This window comes from Dendronephthya gigantea, unplaced genomic scaffold (assembly GCF_004324835.1).
Source record: "Dendronephthya gigantea isolate DGI-Jeju-01 unplaced genomic scaffold, DenGig_1.0 000081F, whole genome shotgun sequence".
Taxonomy (NCBI): domain Eukaryota; kingdom Metazoa; phylum Cnidaria; class Anthozoa; order Malacalcyonacea; family Nephtheidae; genus Dendronephthya; species Dendronephthya gigantea.
Window position 1 is genome coordinate 164,685 of NW_021163091.1, and position 11,984 is coordinate 176,668.

Genomic DNA, 11,984 nt, shown 5'->3' on the forward strand with positions numbered 1-11,984 from the left:
TCGCGAAACTATGTGTCCCAAGTGTTTGACTTTAGGAAATGCAAAATGGCTTTTTAGTAGACTTAAGTTTAATGTTTGCTTGTCTAAGGCGCGAAAATACCAAATTCAAATGTTGTAAATGTTCCTGAAAGGAATGGGAGAATATAATTATGTCATCGATGTATATTAGACATATTTTCCAACTCAATCCGCGTAGCACATTTTCCACCAATCGCTGAAACGTAGATGGTGCGTTACATAATCCGAAGGGAAGTACATTGAATTGATATAGGCCGTCATAAGTGGTGAATGCTGTTATTTCTTTGGACGATTCGTCCATTTCTACCTGCCAAAATCCAGAAAACAAATCTAAGGTGGTAAAGAATTGTGTTTGGCCTAATAAGTCCAAAGATTCTTGAATATGTGGTAAAGGGTAAGAATCCTTTTTTGTTATGTTATAAAGTTTTTTATTCTTCTATGCACGAGGTAGGAGATCTTTTACAAGGTTTTACTACAGTTCGATAATGTTCAGTTTCTTTTCTGGATTCTCTACTCTTCACTTGATCTTCTGATCTTCGTCGTTTTTTGAGTTCTGGTCTTGATTGTCTGTCCTGTAAGGTTGAGCTTCCTAACGTTTCATATGCTTTTTACTAAGCTAGTCCACTGAAGGTTGGGGTGTTGTGCACGCCCTTTTATAGTCACTTTTGAGGGACAACTGTAAACGTCATCAACCAGAGTGGGCTGATCCTTATCCAACCAATCAGCGTTGTTAGTTAGAAATGTGGGTTGGTCTTAGAAGCTCGTTCCAGCTCTCATATCTTGTTTGTTTAAGGCGTTGTCGCACTAGTCGAGTTGGTCTTCTGCTCAATCGATCATTACTTAAAAATGTTCACAACTTAAAATATTTATCGTCAGCAAGCATTAAAATTATCAAACATTGTTTCCGTGAGCCTTATTCTATAACTTAACTATTTATACTACCACTTTAATCGATTTAAACCTTCTCTGACGTAACCCTTAAAATGCTCGACCGCGCATTATAAAAAACACATTTGATTGACATAAGAGCTTCGCAGCTGCCTAAAGCATACATATTTTCAATTATGACAGTTAAACTTGGCAACGACATACGACTGTTGATCCAGATGCGCACGTTCTGACAGGATGATTGATATTTTCACTTTACTACTTTATTCAATCCCACGAAATGTCATGCATGAAAGGAAATGTGATTAATGATTGCGAATGGGCCGAAATTATATTTACTCAGGCATCTTGTGGCAAAAATTAATCACTAATCTCTGTCATGCTCTTGCTACTTCTATTTTTATGGCTATTTTTATATGCGTATCTCAATCACTATGAAATGAAGCCTTGCGTAACAGTTACAGCATTCAGTTTTCTGTAATCGACACAAAAACGAGTTGAACCGTCTTTTTTCTTTACGAGCACTACTGGACTCGCCCATGGGCTAACTGAAGGTTCAATAATGTTGGCCTCAAGCATTGTCTGGATGTGTTCTGTTATAGTTTCACGTTGTGTTGGTGCAGTACGATATGGTCTCTGTCGTATAGGTGGAGAACCATCAGTAAAAATTTGGTGTTTAACGATGGATGTTCGACCTAAATCATGTGTACTTTGTGAAAAGATATCCGCATTATCCGATAAAAAACCATGTCATATATTCAGTTGATCAGTTGCTAAGTCTGGTGAAATATCGAGTTCAAATTGACCTGTTTGTTCAGTCGGAAGATTAGTATTCTGTTTAGTGAGTAAAGGATTACATGTTTGTTCCGCTGATAAGGACATAATATTGTTAATCTCACTTTGTTTGAAAAACGTTCCCAGTGTAGTATATCTATAAATTTTAACCGGTTTTTCAGTAGGGTTTACCAACCGAAAGGGGACCAGACCTGCTGAAGATATACACACACAAGCGCGGCGGCGCCACAAACATTAAATCGCCGCGGTAAATTTGCATTGGCCTCTATCAAACCGATTGTTTCAGTAATATAATAGTGACCTTAAATGTCACTGGAATAATACATTCGGAATTTGGAGGAATAACGTGAGTGTCAGCCGCATAAATGGTATATTCTGGATTACCATGAATTTCAGGTTCTATATCTGCAAACGGTAATGGATCTGCTATTTCTTCCGTTTCGATTGTAGGCTCATGGTTGCTAGTCTTGACGCGTACTATAGGTGTATTAAGCATAACCAGATTATCACGATCAATTTTGCATGAGATAACCAGATTTAAAATCTATGATACAATCAAAACGCTCAAGAAAATCCTTCCCTAAAATAGCCATATAATGAAGCTTTGGTAAAACACATGTTTTTACCATATAACTAGCGTTGCCTAAATAGAATTCCAAATTGACATCTCCTAAAACCTGAACTATTTCGCCACTTGCGGTTTGCGCTGTTTTACATTGTCTGGATGTTCCTAATATCAATTTCAGTCGTCGAATTTTATTCCAAAAAGCTTGATTAATTACTGTAATAGCAGAACCCGTATCAATAAGAATATATTAGCATCAAAGTTTTCGATATTCCCAATTACAGTTAGATAGTTTTCCGAAGTTCTGGGTAGGCACATATATTGTTTTGAGCAGGGCGTTTTCGTGCGAAGAGAAAACAAGGTTTATTATGATATGGACTAGATGTATGTGCGCTTTCTTGCTATGGGAATGCTGGAAAACGTGTAGACCTCCCTACATAGGTATTTGATCTCGGGTTAGTTTCAGGATTGAAATGATTTCTTACGGTTTGCCCCGGTGTATAGTAGTGACTACGCTGTGGTTGAAATAATGAGTTCCTAGGTGGATTAAAATTTGTACGGCCTTGTGAATGACTTGAACGGTTTAAATTTACAAAACAACGATTTGCAATATACCCTACTCTATTGCAACGATTGCAAATTGGTCGACCATCGGTGGTCCGTCGATTTCTTGCATTATAATAAGAGTTTGCAACTGGTTGTAACGGTCCAACTCTCTGTCTTGCAATCGGCTGTGTGGTCTGAAATTGATTTTGTAACCTCGCAAAAATTCTTCGCGAGTAACGTAATTCGGCGACTGATCGGCATGGCTATGAGTATTACGTGTGGTTTGGACATGTGCTGTCGAATGCGATGAAACAAAATCTATTGGTGTTAAGGTACGCGAACTTGGACCCGGTAAAGCTGAACTTGTTACGTGAGAAAACGAATTTTTTAAGCGCGCGGCATCAACAGCAGCAGCATAGGTTTCTGGCAATTGCAAAATAACATGCTCTTTCAGATCCTGACGTAGTCCTTGAACAAAGCATTGCATTGTTTCTGCATCTGTGAGCTGTAATCGCGCGGCTCCAGCGTCAACATCATCGAGATAACTTTCGAGCGGCTCTACCCGGCCTTGCGTGCGTTTATTCAATTCTTGGCGCCGGAGGAACTGTTGGTGTGGTGATACAAATACTTGCCTTAAAGCCTCTTTTAGCGCTTCGAAATCTGCGCGAACTTTATCAGTTTGCCGCTGACAAACGCGTAGCGCGCTACCACCAAGAAACATTATAAACCCATTTAGCCGTTGCTCAAGGGTCGACCCATTAAGCGTAGCATATCTGTTAAATTTTTGTAACCACTCGTCGTAATCCTCAGTTGGGGAACCACGAAAAACTGGGGGTGGAAGGCCACTAGCTCTGGGAGGCGCCCCTACAACTTGATTTCGTTGTTCATGTAGTCTGTCGGTCATTTCTTGTAGTAATTCAGGAAGACCCTGTGGTAGGGCTTGGGCTTCCTTCCTTCTATTATTGGGTCCCTGAGGAAAGCAGGAAATTCTGTTTCTGTGTAGGCCAATGAAGAAAGAGAAGTATTTGAATCAGAAGTGTTTGAAATTTCAGAAGGTTCGTTCCCTAGCTCCCCGAGGTGTACACCAACGCGCAGGGTCCAACCCACTGAGCTATATAATAATTCCTGGAGGACCGGCTCGTCATTTTTCGGTAACTTCGCCGCCATCTTTTTGAAGCCACCAATATGGCGGATTTCACCCTTCTGCGCAACCGCAGAAGCTCTGCTGACGCCACATGGTTCCTTTTGACCATGGTATTTACCACTGACCAGGCTCAATTCTGAGCCCGCTACAGCAGCATTCTCCCCCCTGGATTTTGTAAATAACAATTCTCCCCCCTGGTTTTTATATTTTTTTGCCGTGATCATGAAATATTTTTGTTTTTGAAATGTTTTTAGGTTGTTTTTTTGATATTTTTCGCCCTGACATACAATAAAGTTTTATTTTAAGATGAATACAAGTCATACACGCTGTTTTTGCCAGTGCGGGAACAAATATATATTAAAATATGGAAAAATGTGGACAAAGATTGATTTTACTGACACGAACTGACAGGTTTATTATTTTATTTTCGTAATAAATAATTTTGTTATTTATACTTTCCAACATGAAAGTTTACAAATGTTTGAATGTTTTGGCACTATCCTCGCATATTTTGAAGACAACTAGGAATTTATGGGCAACAAATTTGACTTTCTAAACCCTAAACTTAACTGATGAATTGCAGGAAGTATGTAATCAGTATTCAGTATGTGATGTTGTCTTCAAGACTTTATATCTATGCACAATACAAAATCCAAAGTTCAGGCAAAATGCTGGGCAGCTGACTAATACTAAGTGCAGGAATATAGCTTCAACCAAGAATCATATTTGCATAATATACTTTTCATTCAAGTCATCAACTTGTACCTTTATAGGCTATAAAAGTTTTCAGCATTCTCTAATTGCATCCCTGGACCCCTGGTCATAGTAAAGAATAACATTTATCCCTCCATAGGCTCCTGATTAGCCTAATGAATATAGCCCTCTTGGAGGTTGATACCATAAACAGAAAGTTATAAAAGTTGCTGCAGATTGAAAACACACTGCTCAGTCAATGCATGTTTATTTTTATTTCATTCATAAATAAATATGACAAATGGTATAAAAACACCAGCAAACAACAAAATCAGATAACATGGTAATGAAGAATAACAATGCACAGTCATAAAATGCATGAACTTCATCCTGAAAAATAAAAATGGAGATATGATCAAGATTTATTCACAAGGTGCAAGAAGCTAAAAAATAAATTAAAAGCTGTGATAATTGATCATTTCACTTTGGATTTGACAAGGTAAAAAAGATAATATATTAACTAGGCTTTAACAGGGCTCACTATCAGAGGGTGGAATTAATTTACACTGTTTACAGCATCTTATCATTCTGTATCAGCACCCTCAGATCATGTTAATTGATGTTGGGTGGCATCAATAGAAGTGTGACTATAGTAGACTCACTGGGGAAATGGTTAACCTATTAACATTGATATTTGCTATCATGAAAACAACATAGACCAAACTCAAAAGATTGACAGTGCCAGGAATTTAATTTTTCCCCACACAAGTTAAGAAAAAATGATAAAATTTGGGTATATAACATTGCACTGACAGCACTGTAATGTACCAAAAGGCGAAAATAGTATCTTTGCTGCTTGTACCACACGTTTTGATGGATTTATTGTCTCAGAGGCTTTGGTAATCAGTTTATACTATATTCCAAACTCGAAAGGCCAAAAAATTTATAGTAAAAAAAGTTGAAAAACGGCTTACCTGGATGTTAAAAAAGATAAAATAAGAGCAAAATGAGAAAATTCACTCTACCGATAGGTGAATTAAGCCATTCACAACGTCAGACGCAGAGCACGAAGCTACGTGTCCTTTCCATTTGTTGAACAGGGAAAAAGAGAAACACTTTTATCCTTTTTATATGAAAAACAAAAAAATATATACGGAAAGCTGAAAATATTTTCATAAAAATCGGGAGGGTGATGGACACAGTTTTTCACCTTGTATCGCGGTATGTCAGTGGTAACTACCATGAGCAAAAGGAACCATGTGGCGTCAGCAAAGCTCAAAATCCGCCATCTTAGTGGCTTCACTTTTTTGACAGGAGCCGGTCCTCCAGGAATTATTATATAGCTCAGTGGTCCAACCCTAGAGAAATTATGTTATGAGAGCGCGTTCGCCTAGCAATTGGTTCGTTGTTTTCAGAACTAGACTCTGCTACGCTCATTAAACTATGAAAGTAATACACGCGATCCTATTGGTCATCACAAAACGGTCAAAGCTGCATGACCAATAGGATCGCGTATACGAGTTTTGCAACAGGCATCCCGCATCGGGACACGGCAAATTTCAAAAACTCTTCGCATATTTTCATTTTTTAATCGCATTTTTTAATTCAATTAATATATTTTAATTTAAAATATATTGAGACTGTTTCATCAAAAACCAAAAAACCTGATTGTTGTGCTACCTATGTTTGTACCGGTCATTGTGGGGACATTTCTTGAACAGTTCTGATCGCTTATTTAACAAGTTTTTATGGTTTGATTTCATAATAAAAATTTCCCCTCAATACAAAGATTACAACGTGAGTTACCGGGAGCATAGGGTGTTGAGTGATTCAGAATTGACGTAAATCGTACGGCATTATGAGCAAGAAATACGAGGTTCGTAGCACAATTGCGTCGTTTTACTGCATTATGAGAAAACAACGAAGGTATTTTTCGAAGAAATCTTGTGTTAATCCCAAAGAATCTTGTTAAAACACAACATAACACTTACTTCAGTTGTATATATATATATATATATATATATATATATATATATATATATATATATATATATATATATATATATATATATATATATATATATATATATATATATATATATATATATATATATAATATATATATATATATATATATAGTGATACACTACTGCACTTTTTTATCACAGACATATATAGATTAACGACAACGCGTCACATGTATCAACCTGTCTCTAAATATAAAAGTGAAAATTTATTCATTTCTAAAAATTCACTCCTTTCGAGAGCATATGACCAACAACTCTGATTGTCCTCTGACACTCTATCTTCATGCATCCTATCAAAAATTAACTAAATACTAAATTGCTATTTTTCCTGTGTACGTAACAGGACGTGAGCGGATATATTACAACCTAATCCAAACCAATTATAAACTAATCCAATTTATATAACATTTATATCGCTAGTGTCATCAGGTCTAAGTTCCATCAACGTATGTTGATATGTGGAAGTGTTCACATTAGATCATTCACTTTAAGCTTTCACGTGTTTTGCGTTCTTTAAGGCGTGTGATGGGGCAGTGATCTGTTTTACCAATCTATTAACTGTGGCAACAAGGGCAGGAAAATTGGTAGACAACGGACATACAGTATTCACTGGGTGTTTTGCCTTTGCAGTACAGGAAGCAGTTCGAATTCGTGGTTTTCCAGTGCTAAATAAATTTGCAGCGACCTTTTTCATCAAAGTATTGCCATATTTAGTTTATTTACCAAATTTATGTCATATATTAAAAGATGCCCTCACTGTTATTTTGAGGGAGTTATTTTAACTCCTAAAATAGGAGTTATGGAAAAAGGTACAGAACAACTCACTTTTTGGAGTTAAAAGTAACTCCAGATTTGGAGTAAAATATTAACTCCGTTTTTGCAGTCAGAATAACTATCATTTAGGGGTTAAAATGTAACTCTTAAAAAGGAGTTAAGCAGTGGTAACTCCACTATCGGAGTTATATTATTTCTACTTTCAGAGTTCTGATGCAAATTGTGTTTGTGTATTGGATTATTAAACTAAAAACAGCCAAAGGTTCTCGTAGTGTCATATTGGCAAATTTATCTCACAAAATTTCTTATTATCAATTCACATGCATTTGTATAATATTGTGAGTTGTATATTTGAAAAGACAGATCAATACAAAAGCTCTGAATTGCTATATTAATTGTCTGAAAGGATCACCTTTTCATAGCCCACTTTTAAATAATTCTAACATCAGTTGTTGCTTTTAACCTCAATAATACTCTTCCTATACCCTAAATTATGAATTACTTCTGAAAGACTTTGATTACTGTAAATTTTAAAGTGATAAAATGACCTATTTAATATTGATTTTTGCATCCGGCCCGCTTGAAATGCATCCGGCCCGGTGTGAAATGTGAATAAAACGGCCAAACCAAAGCAACGTAAGGCTAAAATGTGTAAAACCTTTCCGGAAAAGGCTAAAAGTATGTTAGAAATAAAAAACATACCCGAAAAACGTCTTAGTTTGGATTTTTTACTCCTTTTTTCGCTGCATTTTACGTTGTTTTTCTAGTCGATTTGCCCGAATTTGCCGTGATTTAGTTGCTATGGACAATATCTGCCATTTCATTGGCTGTTTCCCGACTAGGATATCCTTTTAAGGAGTTGTTGACGTATTAAAATTCTGAAATGGCTTGTAGCCTTGTAGATTGCAGAAATTATAGTTTTTATATTAGTTGCTAATTTTTTTGCTTTTTTTGTGTTTCATGAAGTCAATAATGTAAAGGTAAAAAAATAAACACGTTATATACCGCAGCTTCAGCCCGGAGGCAAAAATCTGTGCTCTCGGTCTCGAAAACTTCCCTCGGCCTACGGCAAAGGTTAAAAAATAAACACATTATATTTTACCGGCAGCTTCGGCCCGGATACAAAAAACTGTGCCGACGGTCTCGAAAACGGAAATAACGACCTCACAGCCAGAAATAACATATATAATCAATAGATCATCGTCAGCCCTGCCATTTTTCCCTATTTTATGGGGGGAATGGCTTTGATATACAGATGAACAGAACAGCCTTATAAACTTAAAAGTTAAATGCCGTAGGAAGAAACTTTATACATCGGGATGAAGAAAGCGATATAAGTTAAAATATAGGGTTTAGAAGTCAAATTATATTAGTGGCACAAACATTCGTAATTTTTACAAGCCTTTTCTGCCTTTTTCACTCCAGAGTTAAATCAATTCACGTTTATAAGACTAAAATTTATAATAAACTATTAACCCGCTCCTCTTGTGCACGCCATTTTGAATTTTATTTAACTCCAAAAAGAGAGTTGAATTTTTATCACCCCCAAAAAAGGGTAATAGGTGAGTCAAAATAACTCATAAAAGAGGGTTAGATTGCTTAACTCCCCCAAAAGGAGTTAATTCTGCATAGTTAATAAGGTCTCAAAATTATTAACCCCTCAAAGAGAGTTATTTTTACTCCAAAACTATAGTTAAATTTTTAACTCCACTAAAAAAGGATAATGGGAGAGTTAAAATAACTCCCTGAAAATAACAGTGCTGGTTATAAATCGCATTTTAAAGGAACTAAATTTTACTGGAACACTAAAAAGGAAAATAGTTCGTGTTTCATCCGTTTTGCATTTTAACCCTATATCCGTTCCGCATTTCTGCATTTTAACCGGCCCCGTGTCCGTTCCGCATTTTAATCCCATATCCGTTCCGCCTTTTAACCCTATATCCGTTCCGTCGATCCGTTCTGCATTCGTATTCGCATTTTAACCTAAAACTGCCAAACGAGGAAAAAGCTGCAAAAACTATTTTGCACCAAGTTGACCAGTTTTTACTAGATGAGCATGGCATATTACATCATTTGTTGACTCCGACAGGCCGCAACCGACCTGATACTAAAATTCAATTAGTTGTACCCGCTTCTCTTCGTTTTGAAATATTTAAATCATTTCACGATAGGCCGCTGGGTGGTCATTTAGGCTTAGAAAAAACGTACAAGAAAATCAGGACGCACTATTATTGGTCTGGTATGTTCAGTGATATACAACATTGGGTCTTGTATTGATTGTCAAATGCGTAAGACACCGCGAAATAGGATTAAGGCTCCTTTATTACCGATTCCTGTCGACGGAGCGTTTGATAGAGTCACTGTTGATTGCTTAGGGCCATATCCAGAATCGTATTCAGGAAACCGTTATGTTGTAGTCTTTTCAGATTACCTTACGCGCTGGCCAGATGCATTTGCAGTTTCGACAATTGAAGCCACAGTTATAGCTAAATTGCTTGTGAATGAAATATTCTGTCGACATGGAGCGCCAAAAACGTTGCTTTCAGATAGAGGTAAAATTTTTCTATCAAAATTAATTCGTGAAGTGTGTGGATTATTAGACATCAAAAAACTCAACACAACCGCTTATCACCCACAAACGGATGGGCTTGTTGAACGATTTAATAGCATTATTTCGCAGTCATTATCAATGGATTGGGATGAGTTTTTACCATCGATACTATTTGCATATAGGACCTCACCATTCTATCTTCTATATGGGCGCGAACCGCGCTTACCTATAGATGTAAATATATTACACCGCCTCAAACTGATAAGCTCTTAACATCAATTGCGGAACATAGGGCTCGTATAGTCTTACAAATAGAGGAAGCCCAGCGATATAGCTAAAGTAAACACGGAACGAACTCAGCAACAAATGAAAGCCCGCTACGATTTAAAGTCTAAACCAGATGCCTATAGAATTGGGCAGCGTGTCTGGGTATTTACACTAAAGACCCAAAAGGGGTTGTCAAAAAAATTGTTGCATTGTTGGCATGGTCCCTATCGTATCACCTGTTAAATTCAAGTTAAGAAATTCAGCAAACCGTCTTATTTCGACACCGGTAAATGTTAATCGTATGAAACTCTTTTATGACGCGAATGATCGCCCAATTGAGCCTCCTAACCCACTTAAGCCGGCTATCTGTAAAACAAGGAACGGGGAATCGGGGAAAGGAATGAGGAAAGGAACGGGGAACGGTAAAACCAGGAATGAGAAAAGCCGGAATCTGTAAAACCAGGAATGGGAAAAGCCGGAATCTGTAAAACCAGGAATGGGAAAAGCCGGAATCTGTAAAACCAGGAATGGGAAAAGCCGGAATCTGTAAAACCAGGAATGGGAAAAGCCGGAATCTGTAAAACCAGGAATGGAAAAGCCGGAATCTGTAAAACCAGGAATGAGAAAAGCCGGAATCTGTAAAACCAGGAATGGGAAAAGCCGGAATCTGTAAAACCAGGAATGGGAAAAGCCGGAATCTTTAAAACCAGGAATGGGAAAAGCCGGAATCTTTAAAACCAGGAATGGGAAAAGCCGGAATCTTTAAAACCAGGAATGAGAAAAGCCGGAATCTGTAAAACCAGGAATGAGAAAAGCCGGAATCTGTAAAACCAGGAATGGGAAAAGCCGGAATCTTTAAAACCAGGAATGGGAAAAGCCGGAATCTTTAAAACCAGGAATGGGAAAAGCCGGAATGTGTAAAACCAGGAATGGGAAAAGCCGGAATCTTTAAAACCAGGAATGAGAAAAGCCGGAATCTTTAAAACCAGGAATGGGAAAAGCCGGAATCTTTAAAACCATGAATGGGAAAAGCCGGAGTCTTTAAAACCAGCAATGGGAAAAGCCGGAATCTTACGGCCGGAAGTTTGTAACTAAATTAGTTACAATTTCCGCGCGTAATACAAAATATGCTAATTTGACATGGCTATATTTTCCGTATTTTACCAAATTTCGCAGTCAAACTTAGCATTTCCACTAATTCAAGTACGCTCAATTCTTTTATCTGTTATATGGAACATAAACTGCATTCTTTTGTGGGGGAAGGAATAGATAATACATATATAATTACAAAAACGATGAAACGAACACAAGGACTGACAAGGTTAGTTTGTAAACAGTTAAATTTGTTGATTTGGTCTCATTCATAAACATACAAAGTGGAGCTTTGCGCGTTGCTATCTACCGTTTAATATCTACATTGCTATTGAAATTGAATAATGTTTGGTTAGAAATGAAAACTTTTTGGATCCAAATTTGAATTTCCAAATTTTCATATGAATTGCATACTGCATGATATTAAATATGCAAGAACAACTTCAATAAATACACAATATCATCTATCTTTTCTATATTCAGTACATTGTATTTACAGCTATTTAATATATCAGTATAAATCTATGCAAACAACAATTTTGCTCCATTTAATACATACATATTATAAGCTTATTTTGCAATATATATTTGTCATAGTTCATGGTAACAGCTTTTCATTATTGA

At 36.8% G+C, this 11,984-nt stretch overlaps 1 long non-coding RNA gene across 1 annotated transcript; it reads left to right on the forward strand.

Moving 5' to 3' along the window:
- Positions 1–214: 214 nt before the first annotated feature.
- LOC114532876 lies at positions 215–1,651 on the forward strand. Its single transcript, XR_003687991.1, has 3 exons — positions 215–428; positions 832–834; positions 1,365–1,651. It is a non-coding gene; the product is annotated as an uncharacterized LOC114532876 (long non-coding RNA).
- The last annotated feature ends 10,333 nt before the right edge of the window (positions 1,652–11,984 follow it).